This window comes from Eptatretus burgeri, chromosome 13 (assembly GCF_056783735.1).
Source record: "Eptatretus burgeri isolate ZD-2024b chromosome 13, Ebu_testis_v1, whole genome shotgun sequence".
Classification (NCBI taxonomy): Eukaryota; Metazoa; Chordata; class Myxini; order Myxiniformes; family Myxinidae; genus Eptatretus; species Eptatretus burgeri.
The window spans coordinates 77803297-77824163 of NC_140973.1; the positions used below are offsets into that span (position 1 = coordinate 77803297).

The window sequence follows — 20867 nt, forward strand, 5'->3', positions numbered from 1 at the left end:
TTAGCGTATTGTCGGCGTTCACAACTTATGCCCAACGATAGTCTAACTTATGCGTAGCGCACGGCAGAGTATCGCCGACGATGACGTGGCGTAGTCTATTAAAAGGCTGCCGCTCGACGATTCAAATCATAACCGCACTAGACATCGAAGTGTCAACATCACCGTCATGCCGAAGAAAAAAACAAAAACAAAAAAAAAAACAACCATGGAGTCTGGAACACTGACGGGTTCCTCCTGTGAAGCCCATTTTTATATACCAATTCCCGTAAGCGCTGCCAATACACCATTATACGGTAGCTGTAAGTTAGAAACACGTTCAGTAAGTTCTGTGGTCATCCGGAAGACATCAAATAGGTGTGTTCAAAAAGTATCCGACCTTTGTTCATAAAAATACTCGTATCCAGAGACAACAAACTTACACGAATCTCCTTCAAAGTAGTCCCCTTGGGCTGCCACACACTTCTCCCAACGGTTCTGCCCTGTCGGAAGCAGTGCTGGAACGCCTCTTTTGGGATAGCGCGCAGCTGGTCCGTCGCATTCCGCATGATGTCTTCTCTGGACTGAAATCTGGTCCCTTTAAGGGGCATTTTCAGCTTGGGGAAAAGCCAGAAGTCACACGGAGCCATGTCGGGAGAGTAGGGAGCCTGACGAAGCACAGGTGTGTTGTGTTTGGCCAGGAAACTCTGTATCAAATGTGAAGAATGGGTGGGTGCGTTATCGTGATGGAGCTGCCAATTGACCACTGCCCACAGGTCCGGCCGTTTGGATCGCACAGCGTCACGAAGGCGACGCAGTACCTCTTGGTACTACTCTTTGGTGATGGTTGTGCCGTGTGGTGCGTACTCGTGATGAACCACGCCACTGGAGTCAAAGAAGATGGTCAGCATGACTTTGACATTGCTGCGGACCTTCCTTGCTTTTTTTGGCCTCGGGGATGTTGGATGCTTCCATTGTGATGACTGGAACTTGGTTTCAGGGTCGTAGCCATAAACCCAGGTCTCATCGCCAGTGATCACTGTGTTGAAGAAGTTGGGATCGCTGTTCACAGTCTCCAGCATGTCCTGTGCGATCTCCAAACGGAGTTGCTTCTGCTCGATCGTTAGCAGCTTTGGCATGAACTTCGCTGAGATTCTCCTTAAGCCCAAATCCTCAGTTACAATGGAATGAACAGATCCAATGCTGACGCCCGCCTCGTCTGCAAGTTCTCTGATCGTGATTCGACGATCCTGCATCAGCAGGGTCCTCACTTGGTCAATGACGATCTCATTTCGGGATGTTGAGGGCCAACCAGAACGTGCTTCACTTTCCACTTATGTGCGACCATCTTTGAAGCGGTTGTACCACTCTTTTATCTGTGTGGTGTCCATTGCTTCGTTTCTGAAGGCCTGTCGAATCTTTCGGATCGTTTCCACTTGGGAATCGCCAAGCTTTACACAAAATTTGATGCAGTAGCGTTATTCAAGTTTTTCCACCATTTTATCAAAAACGAAAATCCGACGGCACTCACTTACACTTCCTCACTCATCGGCGGTCTGTCGGCGACTTACAGCTTCTGCAGGCGGGAAAATATTCACGCATACGAATTAGGATCGCCTACATACGTGCACCAAACCACGCCTCCCTAGCTTCATTTGTTTACGCACGAAAAATTAAGGTTGGATACTTTTTGAGCACACCTCGTACGTCTACATACGTCAATATGCGTTGGAGATACGCTCCACATAGGTTCAAAGCACGTTACTCATAGGTTCAAAGCACATTACTCATAGGTTAGAAATAAGTTTCGGGTGTGCTAAACATTACCTCGACATGTTTCGACTTATGAGTAACTTACAAGTAACATGTGTCGACGTGTGTCAACGATCGCGTAATGTGCCAACAACTTATGCCAGCGTATGCGGAATGTGTGAGTCATACGCTGGCATACGTCGAAAAATTTTGAGCATGATTAAAATTTGTCGATGAGCTCGGCATACTACGACGTATGCCAGTGTGCTTCAACGTGCTCTTAAAGTATACAAAACTTACCCATAACGTATTCGACGTGTGCCAGCGTATTCGCCAAAACTTTCATACGTCGGCATACGCTGGCTAAAACATCAAGGTGTGACAGCCCCTTTAGTAAAATCAATGTATTAGGAAAATCACTGTATTAGGAAAATCACAGTATTACGAAAATCACTGAATTAGGAAAATCAATGTATTAGTAAAATCACTGTATGAGTAAAATCACTGAATTAGGAAAATCACTGTATTAGTATAATCACTGTATAAGTAAAATCACTGAATTAGGAAAATCACTGAATGAGGAAAATCACAGTATTACAAAAATCATTGCATTCGTAAAATCACTGTATTAGTAAAATCACTGAATTAGGAAAATCACTGTATAAGTAAAATCACTGTGTTAGTAAAATTACTGTATTAGTAAAATCACTGTATTAGTAAAATCAATGAATTAGGAAAATCACTACAAGTAAATTCACTGTACAAGGAAAATCACTGTATAAGTAAAATCACTGTATAAGTAAAATCACTGTATTAGTAAAATCACTGAATAAGGAAAATCACAGCATTATGAAAATCACTGTATTAGTAAAATCACTGTATTAGTAAAATCACTGAATTAGGAAAATCACAGTATTACGAAAATCGCTGTATTAGTAAAATCACTGAATTAGGAAAATCACTGTATTAGTAAAATCACTGTATAAGTAAAATCACTGTATTAGGAAAATCACTGTATTAAGGAAAATCACTGTTTAGGAAAATCACAGTATTATGAAAATCACGGTATTAGTAAAATCCCAGTATTACTAAAATCACAGTAATTGGAAAATCACTGTGTTAAGGAAAATCACTGTGTAAAGGAAAATCACTGTGTAAGGAAAATCACTGTGTCAAGGAAAATCACTGTGTTAAGGAAAATCACTGTGTTAAGGAAAATCACTGTGTTAAGGAAAATCACTGTGTTAAGGAAAATCACTGTGTAAGGAAAATCACTGTGTTAAGGAAAATCACTGTGTTAAGGAAAATCACTGTGTAAGGAAAATCACTGTGTTAAGGAAAATCACTGTGTTAAGGAAAATCACTGTGTTAAGGAAAATCACTGTGTAAGGAAAATCACTGTGTAAAGGAAAATCACTGTGTAAGGAAAATCACTGTGTTAAGGAAAATCACTGTGTAAAGAAAATCACTGTGTTAAGGAAAATCACTGTGTTAAGGAAAATCACTGTGTAAGGAAAATCACTGTGTAAGGAAAATCACTGTGTTAAGGAAAATCACTGTGTAAAGAAAATCACTGTGTTAAGGAAAATCACTGTGTAAGGAAAATCACTCTATGATGAAAATCCTTGCATTAGGAAAATCACAGTATTACGAAAATCACTGTATAAGTAAAATCACTGTTTAGGAAAATCACAGTATTACGAAAATCACTGTATTAGTAAAATCCCAGTATTACTAAAATCACAGTAATTGGAAAATCACTGTGTTAAGGAAAATCACTGTGTTAAGGAAAATCACTGTGTTAAGGAAAATCACTGTGTTAAGGAAAATCACTGTGTTAAGGAAAATCACTGTGTTAAGGAAAATCACTGTGTAAGGAAAATCACTGTGTAAAGGAAAATCACTGTGTTAAGGAAAATCACTGTGTTAAGGAAAATCACTGTGTTAAGGAAAATCACTGTGTAAAGGAAAATCACTGTGTGAGGAAAATCACTGTGTTAAGGAAAATCACTGTGTAAAGAAAATCACTGTGTTAAGGAAAATCACTGTGTTAAGGAAAATCACTGTGTAAGGAAAATCACTGTGTTAAAGAAAATCACTGTGTTAAGGAAAATCACTGTGTAAGGAAAATCACTCTATGATGAAAATCCTTGCATTAGGAAAATCACAGTATTACGAAAATCACTGTGTTAAGGAAAATCACTGTTTAGGAAAATCACAGTATTACGAAAATCACTGTATTAGTAAAATCCCAGTATTACTAAAATCACAGTAATTGGAAAATCACTGTGTTAAGGAAAATCACTGTGTTAAGGAAAATCACTGTGTTAAGGAAAATCACTGTGTAAGGAAAATCACTGTGTTAAGGAAAATCACTCTATGAGGAAAATCACAGTATTACGAAAATCACTGTATTAATAAAATCACTGTATTAATAAAATCACAGTGTTAAGAAAATCACTGTGTTAAGAAAATCACTGTGTTAAGGAAAATCACTGTGTTAAGGAAAATCACTGTGTTAAGGAAAATCACTGTGTTTAGGAAAATCACTGTGTTAAGCAAAATCACTGTGTAAGGAAAATCACTGTGTTAAGGAAAATCACTGTGTTAAGGAAAATCACTCTGTAAGGAAAATCACTGTGTTAAGGAAAATCACTCTCTGAGGAAAATCATTGCATTACGAAAATCAGTATTACGAAAATCACTGTATAAGTAAAATCACTGTTTAGGAAAATCACAGTATTACGAAAATCACTGTATTAATAAAATCACAGTGTTAAGAAAATCACTGTGTTAAGGAAAATCACTGTGTAAGGAAAATCACTGTGTTAAGGAAAATCACTGTGTTTAGGAAAATCACTGTGTTAAGCAAAATCACTGTGTTAAGGAAAATCACTGTGTTAAGGAAAATCACTGTGTTAAGGAAAATCACTCTATGAGGAAAATCATTGCATTACGAAAATCAGTATTACGAAAATCACTGTTTAGGAAAATCACAGTATTACGAAAATCACTGTATAAGTAAAATCACTGTTTAGGAAAATCACAATATTACGAAAATCACTGTATTAATAAAATCACAGTAATAGGAAAATCACTGTGTTAAGGAAAATCGATGTGTAAGTAAATCACTATGTAAGGAAAATCACTGTATTAGTAAAATCACAGTAATAGAAAAATCACTGTGTAAGGAAAATCACTGTGTAAGGAAAATCACTGTTTTAAGGGAAATCACTGTTTGGAAAATCACTGTGTGAAGGAAAATCACTCTATTAGGAAAATCACTGCATTAGGAAAATCACAGTATTAGTAAAATCACAGTTATAGGAAAATCACAGGACTATGTAAGGAAAATCACTGTGTTAGTAAAATCACAGTAATAGGAAAATCACAGTAATAGGAAAATCACAGTATGAGGAAAATCACAGGACTGTGTAAGGAAAATCACTCTGTTAGTAAAATCACAGTAATAAGAAAATCACAGTATGAGGAAAATCACAGTAATAGGAAAATCACAGTAATAGGAAAATCGCAGGACTGTGGAAGGAAAATCACAGAATTAGTAAAATCACAGTATGAGGAAAATCACAGTAATAGGAAAATCACAGGACTGTGTAAGGAAAATCACAGTAATAGGAAAATCACAATAATAGGAAAATCCCAGTATGAGGAAAATCACAGTATGAGGAAAATCACAGTATGAGGAAAATCACAGGACTGTGTAAGGAAAATCACAGGACTGTGTAAGGAAAATCACAGTATTAGTAAAATCACAATAATAGGAAAATCACAGGACTGTGTTTAGGAAAATCACTGTGTTAAGGAAAATCACTGTGTTAAGGAAAATCACTCTATGAGGAAAATCACTGCATTACGAAAATCAGTATTACGAAAATCACTCTATAAGGAAAATCACAGTTTTGGGAAAAATCACAGTATGAGGAAAATCACAGCACTGTATTAGGAAAATCAAATTATTATCCTTCTTCAATTTTGTACCTCTAAAAGTATGTACAATAATAATGCGAGTACGTCGACAAAATACGTACTATAAAACCACATAAAACAAGTCCTGGTGAGGATACGATTCAAAAGTAATGAGCAAAAAGCTCGTTCTTACTGATGGGAGGAAGAGGAAGCTGAACTTGGAGCATCACGGTGAAACACACAAACCAACAAATACACATTGTGTAAATTATATATACTGTATTTATATATATATATATATATATATATATATATATATATATATATATATATATATATATATATATAAAATTACATACATACATACATATATGGAATGACAAACGAAGAAATATAAAAATATATATCAAACTACACAGAAGGAATGCGCAAACAGCGATGATGAAAACACCGATGATGACGACAGCATGTTATAGAGGATCCTTCTTTTTTGGCTGGTTCACTTCGTTGTACATCGCGATTGAGACTGTCGTACGTCTTTAATTTCTTCTCGAAGTTTCCCCAGCCTGGGTTGCCCATGAAGACACTGCACAAAAGGCGTTCCTAAAAATACTGGCTCGCACTGTGCATCCATCCCCAGTGTTTTATATCAATCTATTTCTATCACTTATCCCGAAACCATTTATATCCCCAATCTTACCTTATCTTTTTACATTCCCCGTTTAACCTCTAACTAATTAACCCACACTACCCCTGAGAGGGAAGACATTGTTTTTTTCTGTGTGTGTTTAGTAGCATTGTCTAGTAAACGCGTACTCCAAGTCCTGCTTCCTCTTCCTCCCATCTGGAAGGACGTGCTTTTTGCTTAATACTTTTGAATTGTACAGTAAAAACAAAAGACCATTTATCCCAGATATGTTTGTGTGTTTGTCTTTGAGTAATGAACCTGCCTCTCAGCTCATGTAGTGATGATGGCCTTGCACAGAAATCAGAGCTATGGGTGCTTGTTTGCTCATTCTTTGAGAGTTATCTGTTGAACTTCTCCCCAGGGATGGTAACATTGAAGCTGTCGGTCCAGCAGAGGACATCACACAGAGGTTTCCTGATGCAAGCTGTGCTCGTGTGATCGATGCAACTGGCATGTGTGTGTTGCCGGGTAAGACAATGATGATTCCTGGAAGCACCCGCTCCCATTGGGAGCGAGCAGGCGGATGATTATCCTTGTTCAAACATGTATTCTAAAACACTTCTCACTGCATAATTCAAAACACCACACTGCACTGGAAAACGTGGGGACAGGAATTCTGTACTGCAAAGGGTGGGACTTGTAATACCCTCTCCCACCTGGAGGTGGCACTACATGATACACATTGACAGAGAGAATTTGCGTTTACATTGAGAAAGGTTTCAGCACCCACAGGCTCATCGCTGGACTTGGTATTCCAACGCTGGTGGTGTGGCAAAGGAGATTGACCATGTGCTAATTGATGGTCGCTGGAGGATGATCCAGAACTGCAGGGTCTATCGGAGTGCTCAGTTCCTCAATACTGACCACCGGTTTGTTGGAGCAACTTTGAAGTCACAGCTTAAATACAGCAGAATGGCACCATCCCAGCCAAGGCTGGATGTTGGCAAGCTCAAGGATGAAAGGGTAGCTGAGGAGTTTGCGAACAGGCTGAGTGGCGATTTGGGGGGTCTGGGTGCTTTGGTGACTCCTGAAAGGGTTGTGGAGTGCTGTCAAGACCAACATCCTTGATGTTGCCGGTGGATGTCTTGGAACTTACCGTTGGGTGAAGAAGAATTTTGTCTCTCAAGGGACACTGGATACCATTACCCAGAGTTTCAGGGCCAGGCTGAATGGCAGAGCTGAGCTGTTCGGAGAGCTGAAGCGTAAAGCTGCACGTGCACTAAGGGTGGACAAGGAGGCCTATGTGCGAGGAATCTGTGAGGGGGTAGAGCATCACCTGAGGTCAAGTGATTCTCTTCCTGCTTACAGGGGAATTCACACATTGCGTTCCTCCAAGCCCGTCCCTCGGTGTACTGCAGTTAGAGCAGAGGGTGGGGGGCTCTTGACAGAGTAGTCTGAAGTGAAGGCCCGCTGGGCTGGTTACTTTGAGCGGTTGTACCAGGCTGATCCATCAGCTGTCGAGTTGGATGTCAGGGGTGTTACTATCCTTATTGCTGACCCTCCAATCAACTGTGATCCATCTTCGATTGTGGAAGCACAGGCTGCGGTGAACCGGTTGAAATGGGTTAAAGCTCCTGGGATCTGTGGCATCCATGCTGAACTTCTCAAGGCTGGTGGAAATGCTGCATTCGTGTCGTTGCATGCAGTGTTGTGCTCTGCCTGGAGCACAGGCATCGTCCCAACTGACTGTAAGAGGGGCCTTGTTGTCTCTCTCTGGAAAGGGAAGGGTGATTGCCAGGACTGCAACACTATCGAGGGGTGACACGGCTCTCAGTACCAGGCAAGGTCTTTGCTCGGATAATTCTTGATGGGGTTTTCCACCATGTACTTGAGCACCAGCTTTCAGAGCAGTCATGCTTTACACTAAAGTGGTCAACGATTGACCGCATCCTTGCTCTTCGGGTCCTCACCGAATGCAGATTAGAGTTCCGTCAAGGGCTGCTTGCAGCCTATGTTGATATCTGTAAAGTGTTTGATTCAGTGAATCGGGATGCCCTCGGGAGGATTCTTGGTCTTTGTGGGGTGCCACCAAAACTGATCAATCTAATGTCTGAACGATACTCTGGCACTGAGAGTGCTGTGAGATGTGGTGATACCATCTCCGATTTATTTCCAGTTGTTACTTGGATTTGTCGGTGTGTGTACTGGCCCCCACACTTCTCAGTGCTTGTATGAACTGGATTCTGTTGATGATGTCAGTGAGATCAAGCTGTGGTGCATCGTTTGGGAATGTCAAGATCTCTGACCTTGATTTCGCAGATGATGCAGTCATCTTTGCGGAGACTGGATGTCCTTTTGGGGGCCCTGGAGGTGCTGAATGAGGAGTCAGAGTCACTGGGATGACCGGCTTCCTGGGTCAAAACTAAGATCCAGGCTTTCAATGACATATTGGATGCTGCTATCTTGTCTGAAGTGTCTCACCTGTTTGTGATGAGGATGTTGAAGACATGGAGAGATTCACTTACCTTGAGAGTGGTATTCATGTCTCTGTTGGCTGTGAGGCAGAGGTCAATGGACGTTTCGGTGAGGCCTGCGGAGTCATGGATTCACTCGATCATGGGGTGTGGCGCTTCTGGTACCTTTGCAGGAGTATGAAAGTCTGAGTCTTCATGTCCTTGGTGCTTCCAGTCTTGCTCTGCAGATGTGAGAGTTGGACTCTGACCAGGGATCTGAGACAGAGGATTAATTCCTTTGGTACCAGGTCTCTTTGGAGAATCCTTGGCTATCACTGTTCGTACTGTGTGTCCAACGAGTGGTTGCTGAGAGAGACTCAAATGATACTTGTTACCTGCATAGTCCCTGAGAATCAGCTGCGCACCAGATTCTCTCAGCGAGGGAGCCTCATGAGTGCAGGGGGCCAATAGGCCGACCATGTACCTCGTGGATGCAGCAGGTTGATCAGCATCTCAAGGAGATGGGAATGGGCCAGGCATCTGCCTGGGGATAGCTCGACAGAGGCCCCTGGAGTTCTGGCGGAAAGTGGATGCAGTGACATGCTGCTCCAGTGCATGCTCCCATACCTGACCTGATCCTGCTCACCAAATTCTCTCTTTGAGGGAGCCTTGTGAATGGAGGAGGCGAATGGACCTACCACGTGCCTTGTGGTTGCAGCAGGTTGATCAGCATCTCAAGGAGATGGGGATGGGCCAGGCCTCTGCCTGGGGCATGTCCAGATGGAGGCCCCTGGAGTTCCGGCAGAAATTGAACGCAGCGATGCGCTGCTCCAGCGCTTGCTACCATACCTGACCTGACCTGTCATAACACCCTCGATGCTTCACATTTGGGTTACTTAACCAGCCTGGCACCTTCACATCCAAGGACATTAGGTTATGTAAAAGCTTGGACTATTCACATTGGGGTTACTGCATAATGGGTAAGAACCTTGTGATAACCTCGAAGCATTTAGGGCATTCTAGAGATTCTCTTAGAAACTTTTCACATTGTAAATGTCCTTTTACTACAAACCTTTGCAGGTTAAACATCATCATTGTAATTCACCTAAATGTGCCGATAATACACCGTTTGCAGCTGTCATATAATTACTCAGTTGCTGTTTATTTACCCTCAAGTATTCTGCATTGGGATGATGGAAAGGCCACTTGGTTATCATACCTCATGGTGTGCAATAACTTGTACACATATATTTTCTTGCTTACTAGGTGAGATGTTATTGCTGTGTGTTTCCCAGGTTTGGTGGACTGCCACACTCACCCAGTGTGGGAGGGTGATCGCGTGCACGAGTTTTCCATGAAGGTGACTACAGACACACCTCACACCAACAACTCGGAGATCTGGACACCTCAGAATTTTGATTGCATGAGGAAATGCAGGATGCCTTAAATCCCCCTCCATTCTATATTGCATTGGCAAATAACCCAGTTCCACCAGTCTGTTTTAAAGGAATCCTTCCCAATGGAGTGTGGAATATTTGTGGACTTTGCTCAGAATATTCGTTGAAACATAAGTCACTAACTGTTAAGGGTTGTGGAGTGCTGTCAAGACCACCATCCTTGATGTTGCCGGTGGATGTCTTGGAACTCACCGCAGGGCAAAGAAGAATTTTGTCTCTCAAGGGACACTGGATACCATTGACCAGAGTCGCAGGGCCAGGCTGAATGGCAGAGCTGAGCTGTTCAGGGAGCTGAGGCGTAAAACTGTACGTGCACTGAGGGTGGACAAGGAGGCCTATGTGCGAGGAATCTGTGAGGGGGTAGAGCATCACCTGTGAACAGGTGATTCTCGTCCCGCTTACAGGGGAATTCGCGCATTGCGTTCATCCAAGCCCATCCCTCAGAGCATTGCAGTTCGAGCAGAGAGTGGTAGGCTCATGACAGAGGAGTCTGAAGTGAAGGCCCACTGGGCCAGCTACTTTGAGCAGTTGTACCAGGCTGATCCCCCAGCTGTCGAGTTGGACGTCAAGGGTGTTACAATCCCTATTGCTGACCATCGAATCAACTGTGGTCCACCTTCGCTTGTGGAAACACTGGCTGCGGTGAACCGGTTGAAAAGGGGCAGAGCTCCAGGGATCTGTGGCATCCATGCTGAACTTCTCAAGGCTGGTGGAAATGCTGCACTCGTGTCGTTGCATGCAGTTTTGTGCTCTGCCTGGAACACAGGCATCATCCCAACTGATTGGAAGAGGGCCTTGTTGTTCCTCTCTGGAAAGGGAAGGGTGATCGCCAAGACAGCAACAACTACCGAGGGGTGACGCTGCTCTCAGTGCCGGGCAAGGTCTTTGCTCGAATAATTCTTGATAGGGTTCGCCACAATCTACTTGAGCACCAGCGTCCAGAGCAGTCAGGCTTTACACCAAAGAGGTCAACGATTGACCGTATCCTTGCTCTTCGTGTCCTCACCGAACGCAGACAAGAGTTTCGGCAGGTGCTGCTTGCAACCTATGCTGATCTCTGTAAAGCGTTCGATTCAGTGAATCGGCATGTCCTCTGGAGGATTCTTGGTCTTCGTGGGGTGCCACCAAAACTGATCGATCTGACGTCTGAACTCTACTCTGGGACTAAGAGTACTGTGAAGTGTGGTGGTACCATCTCTGACTTATTTCCAGTTGTTACTGGAGTTCGTCAGGGGTGTGTTCTGGCCTCCACACTTTTCAGCACATGTATGGACTGGATTTTAGGGAGGATGTCGGAGAGATCAAGCTGCGGTGGTTCGTTTGGCAATGGCAAGATCTCGGACCTTGATTTTGCAGATGATGCAGTCATCTTTGCGGAGACTTTAGATATCCTTTTGGGGGCCCTCGAGGTGCTGAATGAGGAGTCGGAGCCGCTGGGATTACGGGTTTCTTGGGTCAAAACTAAGATCCAGGCTTTCGGTGACATCTGGGATGCTGCTGTCCTGTCTGTGCCTGTTTGTGGTGAGGATGTTGAGGTCGTGGAGAGATTCACTTTCCTTGGCAGTGATATTCATGTCTCTGCTGGCTGTGAGTCAGAGGTCAATAGACGTCTGGGTCGGGCCTGGGGAGTCATGGATTCACTGGATCATGGGGTGTGGCGCTGCCGGTACCTGTGCGGGAGGACGAAAGTCCGAGTCTTCAGGTCCTTGGTACTTCCAGTCTTGCTCTATGGATGCGAGACTTGGACTCTGACCAAGGATCTGAGATGGAGACTTAATTCCTTTGGTACCAGGTCTCTTCGGAGAATCCTTGGCTATCGCTGGTCAGATTTTGTGTCCAATGAGCAGTTGCTGAGAGAGACGCGGATGAGATTTGTTTCCTGCTTAGTCCGTGAGCGTCAGTTGCGGCTGTATGGACATGTGGCTCGTTTTCCTGACGCTGATACTGCTCACCAGATTCTCTCAGCGAGGGAGTCTCATGAGTGGAGGAGGCCAGTGGGCCGACCACGTGCCTCGTGGTTGCAGCAGGTTGACCATCATCTCAAGGAGATGGGGATGGGCCTGGCATCTGCCTGGGGGATAGCCAGACGGAGGCCCCTGGAGTACCGGCGGAAAGTGGACGCAGCTACGCGCTGTTCTGGCACATGCTCCCATACCTGACCTGATTCGTGAGTTTTTTCTCATTTTCACGGGCATATTCGTGGGTTTTTTCTAGTTTTCGTGGGCAAATGCGTGGGTGTTTTCTCATTTGCGCGGGCATATTCGTGGGTTTTTCTCGTTTTCGTGGGCATATTCGTGGGTTTTTTCTCATTTTCCCGGGCATATTCGTGGGTTTTTCTAGTTTTCGTGGCATATGCGTGGGTTTTTTCTCATTTGCGCGGGCATATTCGTGGGTTTTTCTCGTTTTCGTGGGCATATCCGTGGGTTTTTTCTCATTTTCCCGGGCATATCCGTGGGTTTTTTCTCATTTTCCCGGGCATATTCGTGGATTTTTTTCTCGTTTGTGTAGGCGTATTTGTGGGGTTTTTTTCTCGTTTTCGCGGGCGTATTCGTGGTTTTTCACATTTTCATGGGCATATTCGTGGGGTTTTCCTCGTTTTCACGGGCATATTCGTGGGTTTTTTTCTTGTTATCGGGGCATATTCGTGGATTTTTTTCTCGTTTGCGCGGGCATATTCGTGGGTTTTTTCTAGTTTTCGGATACATATTCGTGGGTTTTTTTCTCGTTTGTGCGGGCATATTCGTGAGTTTTTTCTCGTTTTCGGGGGCAGATTCGTGGGTTTTTTTTTCTCGTTTTCACGGGCATATTCGTGGATTCTTTAGCCGTTGTTTTGTGGGCTTATTCGTGTTTTTCGCATTCTCATGTGCATATGCGTGTTTTTTTTCTCGTTTTCGCGGGCATATTCGTGGGTTTTTTCTCGTTTTCGTGGGCATATTCGTGGGTTTTTCGTCGTTTTTGCGGGCATATTCGTGGGTTTTTTCTCGTTTGCGCGGGCATATTCGTGGGTTTTTTCTCGTTTTCAGGGACATATTCGTGGGTTTTTTCTCGTTTGTGCGGGCATATTCGTGGGTTTTTTTCTCGTTTGCGCAGGCGCATTTGTGGTTTTTATTCTCGTTTTCGCGGGCGTATTCGTGGTTTTCACATTTTCATGGACATATTTGTGGGTTTTTTCTCCTTTTTGCAGGCATATTCGTGGGTTTTTTTCTCATTTTCATGGGCATATTTGTGGGTTTTTTCTCCTTTTCGCAGGCATATTCGTGGGTTCTTCATTCATTGTTTTGAGGGCTTATTCGTGTTTTTTTCACACTTTCATGGGCATATGCGTGTTTTTTCTCATTTTCGTTAGCATATTCGTGGGTTTTTTGTCGTTTTCGTGGGCATATTCGTGGGTTTTTTTTCGTTTTCATGGGCATATTCGTGGGTTTTTTCTCGTTTGCGCAGGCGTATTTGTGTGTTTTTTTATAGTTTTCGTGGGCATATTTGTGGGTTTTTTGTCTCATTTGCACAGGCGTATTTTTGTTTTTTTTTTCTCGTTTTCGCGGACGTATTCGTGGTTTTCTTCTAGTTTTCGCGGGCATATTCGTGGGTTCTTTAGCCGTTGTTTTGACGGCTTATTCGTGTTTTTTCAGATTTTCATGGGCATATGCGTGTTTTTTTTCTCATTTTCGCGGGCATATGCGTGGGTTTTTTCTCGTTTTCGTGGGCATATTCGTGGGTTTTTTCTCGTTTTCGTGGGCATATTCGTGGGTTTTTTTCTCGTTTTCGCGGGCATATTCGTGGGTTTTTTCTCGTTTTTGTGGGCATATTCGTGGGTTTTTTCTCATTTTCGTGGGCATATTCGTGGGTTTTTTCTATAGCCTGGTGTTGGCGCAGTGGTTAGGGCAGCGGCTTGGGATCCAAAAGGTCCTGAGTTCAAGCCCCGTTGGGCCACTGAATTAATACACCAGGGGGTTGACTCAGCCTGTCATCCTTCCGAGGTCGGCAAAATGAGTACCAGTATACTGGGCCGGTGTATACCCTGGTTAAAATAGGTGTGCCATATCCCTGTGTCGTAAGAGGCGACCAGGGTTGCGTCAGGAAGGGCATCCGGCGTAAAACATGTGCCAAATCACTATGCGGATCATACGGATGATCAGCTGTGGCGACCCCTAAAGGGAGCAGCCGAAAGAAGAAGAGAAGAGAGATTCGTGGGTTTTTTTTCGTTTTCGTGGGCATATTCGTTGGTTTTTTCTCGTTTTCGTGGCCATATTCGTTGGTTTTTTCTCGTTTTCGTGGGCATATTCGTGGGGGTTTTTTCTCGTTTCCGAGGGCATATTCGTGGGTTTTTTCTCGTTTTCGCGGGCATATTCATGGGTTTTTTCTCGTTTTTGTGGGCATATTCGTGGGTTTTTTTCTCGTTTTCGTGGCCATATTTGTGGGTTTTTTCTCGTTTTCACGGGCATATTTGTGGTTTTTTTTTCTCGTTTGCACAGGCGTATTTGTGGTTTTTTTTCTCGTTTTCGCGGGCGTATTCGTGTTTTTTTCTAGTTTTCCTGGGCATATTCGTGGGTTCTGTAGCCGTTGTTTTGTGGGCTTATTCGTGTTTTTCGCATTCTCATGTGCATATGCGTGTTTTTTTTTCTCGTTTTCGCGGGCATATTCGTGGGTTTTTTCTCGTTTTCATGGGCATATTCGTGGGTTTTTTCTCGTTATCGGGGCATATTCGTGGGTTTTTTTTCTCGTTTGTGCGGGCATATTCGTGGGTTTTTTTCTCGTTTTCGGGGGCATATTCGTGGGCTTTTTCTCGTTTGTGCGGGCATATTCGTGGGTTTTTTCTCGTTTTCGGGGGCACATTCGTGGGTTTTTTTTCGCGGTTTTTTCTCGTTTTCACGGGCATATTTGTGTGTTTTTTCTCGTTTGCGCAGGCGCATTTGTGGCTTTTATTCTCGTTTTCGCGGGCGTATTCGTGGTTTTTCACATTTTCATGGGCATATTTGTGGGTTTTTTCTCCTTTTCGCAGGCATATTCGTGGGTTTTTTTCTCATTTTCACGGGCATATTTGTGGGTGTTTTCTCGTTTTCATGGGCATATTCGTGGTTTTTTTTCTAGTTTTCGCGGGCATATTCGTGGGTCCTTTAGCCGTTGTTGTGAGGGCTTATTCGTGTCTGTTCACACTTTCACGGGCATATTCGTGGGTTTTTCTCGTTTTCACGGGCATATTCGTGGGTTTTTTTTCTCGTTTTCGCGGGCATAATCGTGGGTTTTTTCTTGTTTTCGCGGGCATATTCGTGGGTTTTTTCTCGTTTTCATGGGCATATTCGTGGGTTTTTTCTCATTTGCGCAGGCGTATTTTTGTGTTTTTTATAGTTTTCGTGGGCATATTTGTGGGTTTTTTTCTCGTTTGCACAGGCGTATTTGTGTTTGTTTTTTTTCTCGTTTTCGCGGACGTATTCGTGGTTTTATTCTAGTTTTCGCGGGCATATTTGTGGGTTCTTTAGCCGTTGTTTTGAGGGCTTATTCGTGTTTTATCACATTTTCATGGGCATATGCGTGTTTTTTTTCTCGTTTTCGCGGGCATATTCGTGGGTTTTTTCTCATTTTCGTGGGCATATTCATGGGTTTTTTCTCGTTTTCGTGGGCATATTCGTGGGTTTTTTCTCGTTTTCGTGGGCATATTCATGGGTTTTTTCTCGTTTTCACAGGCATATTCGTCGTTTTTTTTTCTCGTTTGCACAGGCGTATTTGTGTTTTTTTTTTCTCGTTTTCGCAGGCGTATTCGTGGTTTTTTTCTAGTTTTCCCGGGCATATTCGTGGGTTCTTTAGCCGTTGTTTTGTGGGCTTATTCGTGTTTTTTGCATTTTCATGTGCATATGCGTGTTTTTTTTCTCGTTTTCGCGGGCATATTCGTGGGTTTTTTCTCCTTTTCGCGGACATATTCGTGGGTTTTTTCTCGTTTTCGTGGGCATATTCATGGGTTTTTTTTCTCGTTTTCGTGGGCATATTCGTGGGTTTTTTCTCGTTTTTGTGGGCATATTCGATGTTTTTTTTCTCGTTTGCACAGGCGTATTTGTGGTTTTTTTCTCGTTTTCGTGGGCGTATTCGTGTTTTTTTTCTAGTTTTCGCGGGCATATTCGTGGGTTCTTTAGCTGTTGTTTTGAGGGCTTATTCGTGTTTTTTTCACATTTTCATGGGCATATGCGTGTTTTTTTTCTCGTTTTCGCGGGCATATTCGTCGGTTTTTTCTCGTTTTCGTGGGCATATTCGTGGTTTTTTCTCGTTTTCACAGGCATATTCGTGGGTTTTTTCTCGTTTTCGCGGGCATATTCGTAGGTTTTTTCTCATTTTCACAGGCATATTCGTGGGTTTTTTCTCGTTTTCAAGGGCATATTCGTGGGTTTTTTCTCGTTTTCAAGGGCATATTCGTGGGTTTTTTTCTCGTTTGCGCAGGCGCATTTGTGGTTTTTATTCTCGTTTTCGCGGGCGTATTCGTGGTTTTCACATTTTCATGGACATATTTGTGGGTTTTTTCTCCTTTTTGCAGGCATATTCGTGGGTTTTTTTCTCATTTTCATGGGCATATTTGTGGGTTTTTTCTCCTTTTCGCAGGCATATTCGTGGGTTCTTCATTCATTGTTTTGAGGGCTTATTCGTGTTTTTTTCACACTTTCATGGGCATATGCGTGTTTTTTCTCATTTTCGTTAGCATATTCGTGGGTTTTTTGTCGTTTTCGTGGGCATATTCGTGGGTTTTTTTTCGTTTTCATGGGCATATTCGTGGGTTTTTTCTCGTTTGCGCAGGCGTATTTGTGTGTTTTTTTATAGTTTTCGTGGGCATATTTGTGGGTTTTTTTTCTCATTTGCACAGGCGTATTTTTGTTTTTTTTTTCTCGTTTTCGCGGACGTATTCGTGGTTTTCTTCTAGTTTTCGCGGGCATATTCGTGGGTTCTTTAGCCGTTGTTTTGACGGCTTATTCGTGTTTTTTCAGATTTTCATGGGCATATGCGTGTTTTTTTTCTCATTTTCGCGGGCATATGCGTGGGTTTTTTCTCGTTTTCGTGGGCATATTCGTGGGTTTTTTCTCGTTTTTGTGGGCATATTCGTGGGTTTTTTCTCATTTTCGTGGGCATATTCGTGGGTTTTTTCTATAGCCTGGTGTTGGCGCAGTGGTTAGGGCAGCGGCTTGGGATCCAAAAGGTCCTGAGTTCAAGCCCCGTTGGGCCACTGAATTAATACACCAGGGGGTTGACTCAGCCTGTCATCCTTCCGAGGTCGGCAAAATGAGTACCAGTATACTGGGCCGGTGTATACCCTGGTTAAAATAGGTGTGCCATATCCCTGTGTCGTAAGAGGCGACCAGGGTTGCGTCAGGAAGGGCATCCGGCGTAAAACATGTGCCAAATCACTATGCGGATCATACGGATGATCAGCTGTGGCGACCCCTAAAGGGAGCAGCCGAAAGAAGAAGAGAAGAGAGATTCGTGGGTTTTTTTTCGTTTTCGTGGGCATATTCGTTGGTTTTTTCTCGTTTTCGTGGCCATATTCGTTGGTTTTTTCTCGTTTTCGTGGGCATATTCGTGGGGGATTTTTCTCGTTTCCGAGGGCATATTCGTGGGTTTTTTCTCGTTTTCGCGGGCATATTCATGGGTTTTTTCTCGTTTTTGTGGGCATATTCGTGGGTTTTTTTCTCGTTTTCGTGGCCATATTTGTGGGTTTTTTCTCGTTTTCACGGGCATATTTGTGGTTTTTTTTTCTCGTTTGCACAGGCGTATTTGTGGTTTTTTTTCTCGTTTTCGCGGGCGTATTCGTGTTTTTTTCTAGTTTTCCTGGGCATATTCGTGGGTTCTGTAGCCGTTGTTTTGTGGGCTTATTCGTGTTTTTCGCATTCTCATGTGCATATGCGTGTTTTTTTTTCTCGTTTTCGCGGGCATATTCGTGGGTTTTTTCTCGTTTTCATGGGCATATTCGTGGGTTTTTTCTCGTTATCGGGGCATATTCGTGGGTTTTTTTCTCGTTTGTGCGGGCATATTCGTGGGTTTTTTCTCGTTTTCGGGGGCATATTCGTGGGCTTTTTCTCGTTTGTGCGGGCATATTCGTGGGTTTTTTCTCGTTTTCGGGCACATTCGTGGGTTTTTTTCGCGGTTTTTTCTCGTTTTCACGGGCATATTTGTGTGTTTTTTCTCGTTTGCGCAGGCGCATTTGTGGCTTTTATTCTCGTTTTCGCGGGCGTATTCGTGGTTTTTCACATTTTCATGGGCATATTTGTGGGTTTTTTCTCCTTTTCGCAGGCATATTCGTGGGTTTTTTTCTCATTTTCACGGGCATATTTGTGGGTGTTTTCTCGTTTTCATGGGCATATTCGTGGTTTTTTTTCTAGTTTTCGCGGGCATATTCGTGGGTCCTTTAGCCGTTGTTGTGAGGGCTTATTCGTGTCTGTTCACACTTTCACGGGCATATTCGTGGGTTTTTTTCTCGTTTTCACGGGCATATTCGTGGGTTTTTTTCTCGTTTTCGCGGGCATAATCGTGGGTTTTTTCTTGTTTTCGCGGGCATATTCGTGGGTTTTTTCTCGTTTTCATGGGCATATTCGTGGGTTTTTTCTCATTTGCGCAGGCGTATTTTTGTGTTTTTATAGTTTTCGTCGGCATATTTGTGGGTTTTTTTCTCGTTTGCACAGGCGTATTTTTGTTTGTTTTTTTTCTCGTTTTCGCGGACGTATTCGTGGTTTTATTCTAGTTTTCGCGGGCATATTTGTGGGTTCTTTAGCCGTTGTTTTGAGGGCTTATTCGTGTTTTATCACATTTTCATGGGCATATGCGTGTTTTTTTTCTCGTTTTCGCGGGCATATTCGTGGGTTTTTTCTCATTTTCGTGGGCATATTCATGGGTTTTTTCTCGTTTTCGTGGGCATATTCGTGGGTTTTTTCTCGTTTTCGTGGGCATATTCATGGGTTTTTTCTCGTTTTCACAGGCATATTCGTCGTTTTTTTTTCTCGTTTGCACAGGCGTATTTGTGTTTTTTTTTTCTCGTTTTCGCAGGCGTATTCGTGGTTTTTTTCTAGTTTTCCCGGGCATATTCGTGGGTTCTTTAGCCGTTGTTTTGTGGGCTTATTCGTGTTTTTTGCATTTTCATGTGCATATGCGTGTTTTTTTTCTCGTTTTCGCGGGCATATTCGTGGGTTTTTTCTCCTTTTCGCGGACATATTCGTGGGTTTTTTCTCGTTTTCGTGGGCATATTCATGGGTTTTTTTTCTCGTTTTCGTGGGCATATTCGTGGGTTTTTTCTCGTTTTTGTGGGCATATTCGATGTTTTTTTTCTCGTTTGCACAGGCGTATTTGTGGTTTTTTTTCTCGTTTTCGTGGGCGTATTCGTGTTTTTTTTCTAGTTTTCGCGGGCATATTCGTGGGTTCTTTAGCTGTTGTTTTGAGGGCTTATTCGTGTTTTTTTCACATTTTCATGGGCATATGCGTGTTTTTTTTCTCGTTTTCGCGGGCATATTCGTCGGTTTTTTCTCGTTTTCGTGGGCATATTCGTGGTTTTTTCTCGTTTTCACAGGCATATTCGTGGGTTTTTTCTCGTTTTCGCGGGCATATTCGTAGGTTTTTTCTCATTTTCACAGGCATATTCGTGGGTTTTTTCTCGTTTTCAAGGGCATATTCGTGGGTTTTTTCTCGTTTTCAAGGGCATATTCGTGGGTTTTTTCTCGTTTGCGCAGGCGTATTTGTGTGTTTTTTATCGTTTTCGTGGGCATATTCGTGGGTTTTTTCTCGTTTTCACAGGCGTATTTGTGGTTTTTTTTTCTCGTTTTCGTGGTCGTATTCTTTTTTTTTCTAGTTTTCGCGGGCATATTCGTGGGTTCTTTAGCCGTTGTTTTGAGGGCTTATTCGTGTTTTTTTCACATTTTCATTGGCATATGCGTGTTTTTTTTCTCGTTTTCGCGGGCATATTCGTGGGTTTTTTCTCGTTTTCGCTGGCATATTCGTGGGTTTTTTCTCGTTTTCATGGGCATATTCGTGGGTTTTTTCTCGTTTGCGCAGGCGTATTTGTGTGTTTTTTTATCGTTTTCGCGGGCATATTCGTGGGTTCTTTATTCATTGTTTTGAGGGCTTATTCGTGTTTTTTCACATTTTCATGGGCATATGCGTGTTTTTTCTCGTTTTCGTGGGCATATTCGTGGGTTTTTTCTCGTTTTCGCAGGCATATTCGTGGGGTTTTTCTCGTTTTCGTGGGCATATTCGTGGGTTTTTTCTCGTTTTCGTGGGCATATTCGTGGGTTTTTTCTCGTTTTCGTGGGCATATTCGTGGGTTTTTTCTCGTTTTAGTGGGCATATTCGTGGGTTTTTTTCTCATTTTCACAGGCATATTCGTCGTTTTTTTTTTCTCGTTTGCACAGGCGTATTTGTGGTTTTTTTTTCTCATTTTCGCAGTCGTATTCGTGGTTTTTTTCCAGTTTTCCCGGGCATATTTGTGGGTTCTTTAGCCGTTGTTTTGTGGGCTTATTCGTGTTTTTTGCATTTTCATGTGCATATGCGTGTTTTTTGTCTCATTTTCGCGGGCATATTCGTGGGTTTTTTCTCCTTTTCGCGGACATATTCGTGGGTTTTTTCTCGTTTTCGTGGGCATATTCGTGGGTTTTTTTTCTCGTTTTCGTGGACATATTCGTGGGTTTTTTCTCGTTTTCGTGGGCATATTCGTGG

The 20867-nt window shown here is 42.9% G+C and overlaps 1 protein-coding gene and 1 long non-coding RNA gene across 3 annotated transcripts in view; one reads left to right on the forward strand and one right to left on the reverse strand.

Moving 5' to 3' along the window:
- Nucleotides 1-20867, reverse strand: part of TRABD (TraB domain containing) — a 197447-nt gene that overhangs the window by 128586 nt on the left and 47994 nt on the right. The gene's annotated exons all lie outside the window — the stretch shown is intronic.
- The window catches only part of LOC147014855 (uncharacterized), a 46456-nt gene continuing 32127 nt past the window's right edge, over nucleotides 6539-20867 (forward strand). The window contains exons 1-3 of one of the 2 annotated variants that reach the window (XR_015050928.1): nucleotides 6539-6811; nucleotides 10032-10096; nucleotides 12149-12365. This is a non-coding gene — a long non-coding RNA (uncharacterized LOC147014855). Of the gene's footprint in view, nucleotides 6812-10031; nucleotides 10097-12148; nucleotides 12366-20867 lie in introns of those variants that run through there. The other variant, XR_015050927.1, reaches the window with a different exon arrangement.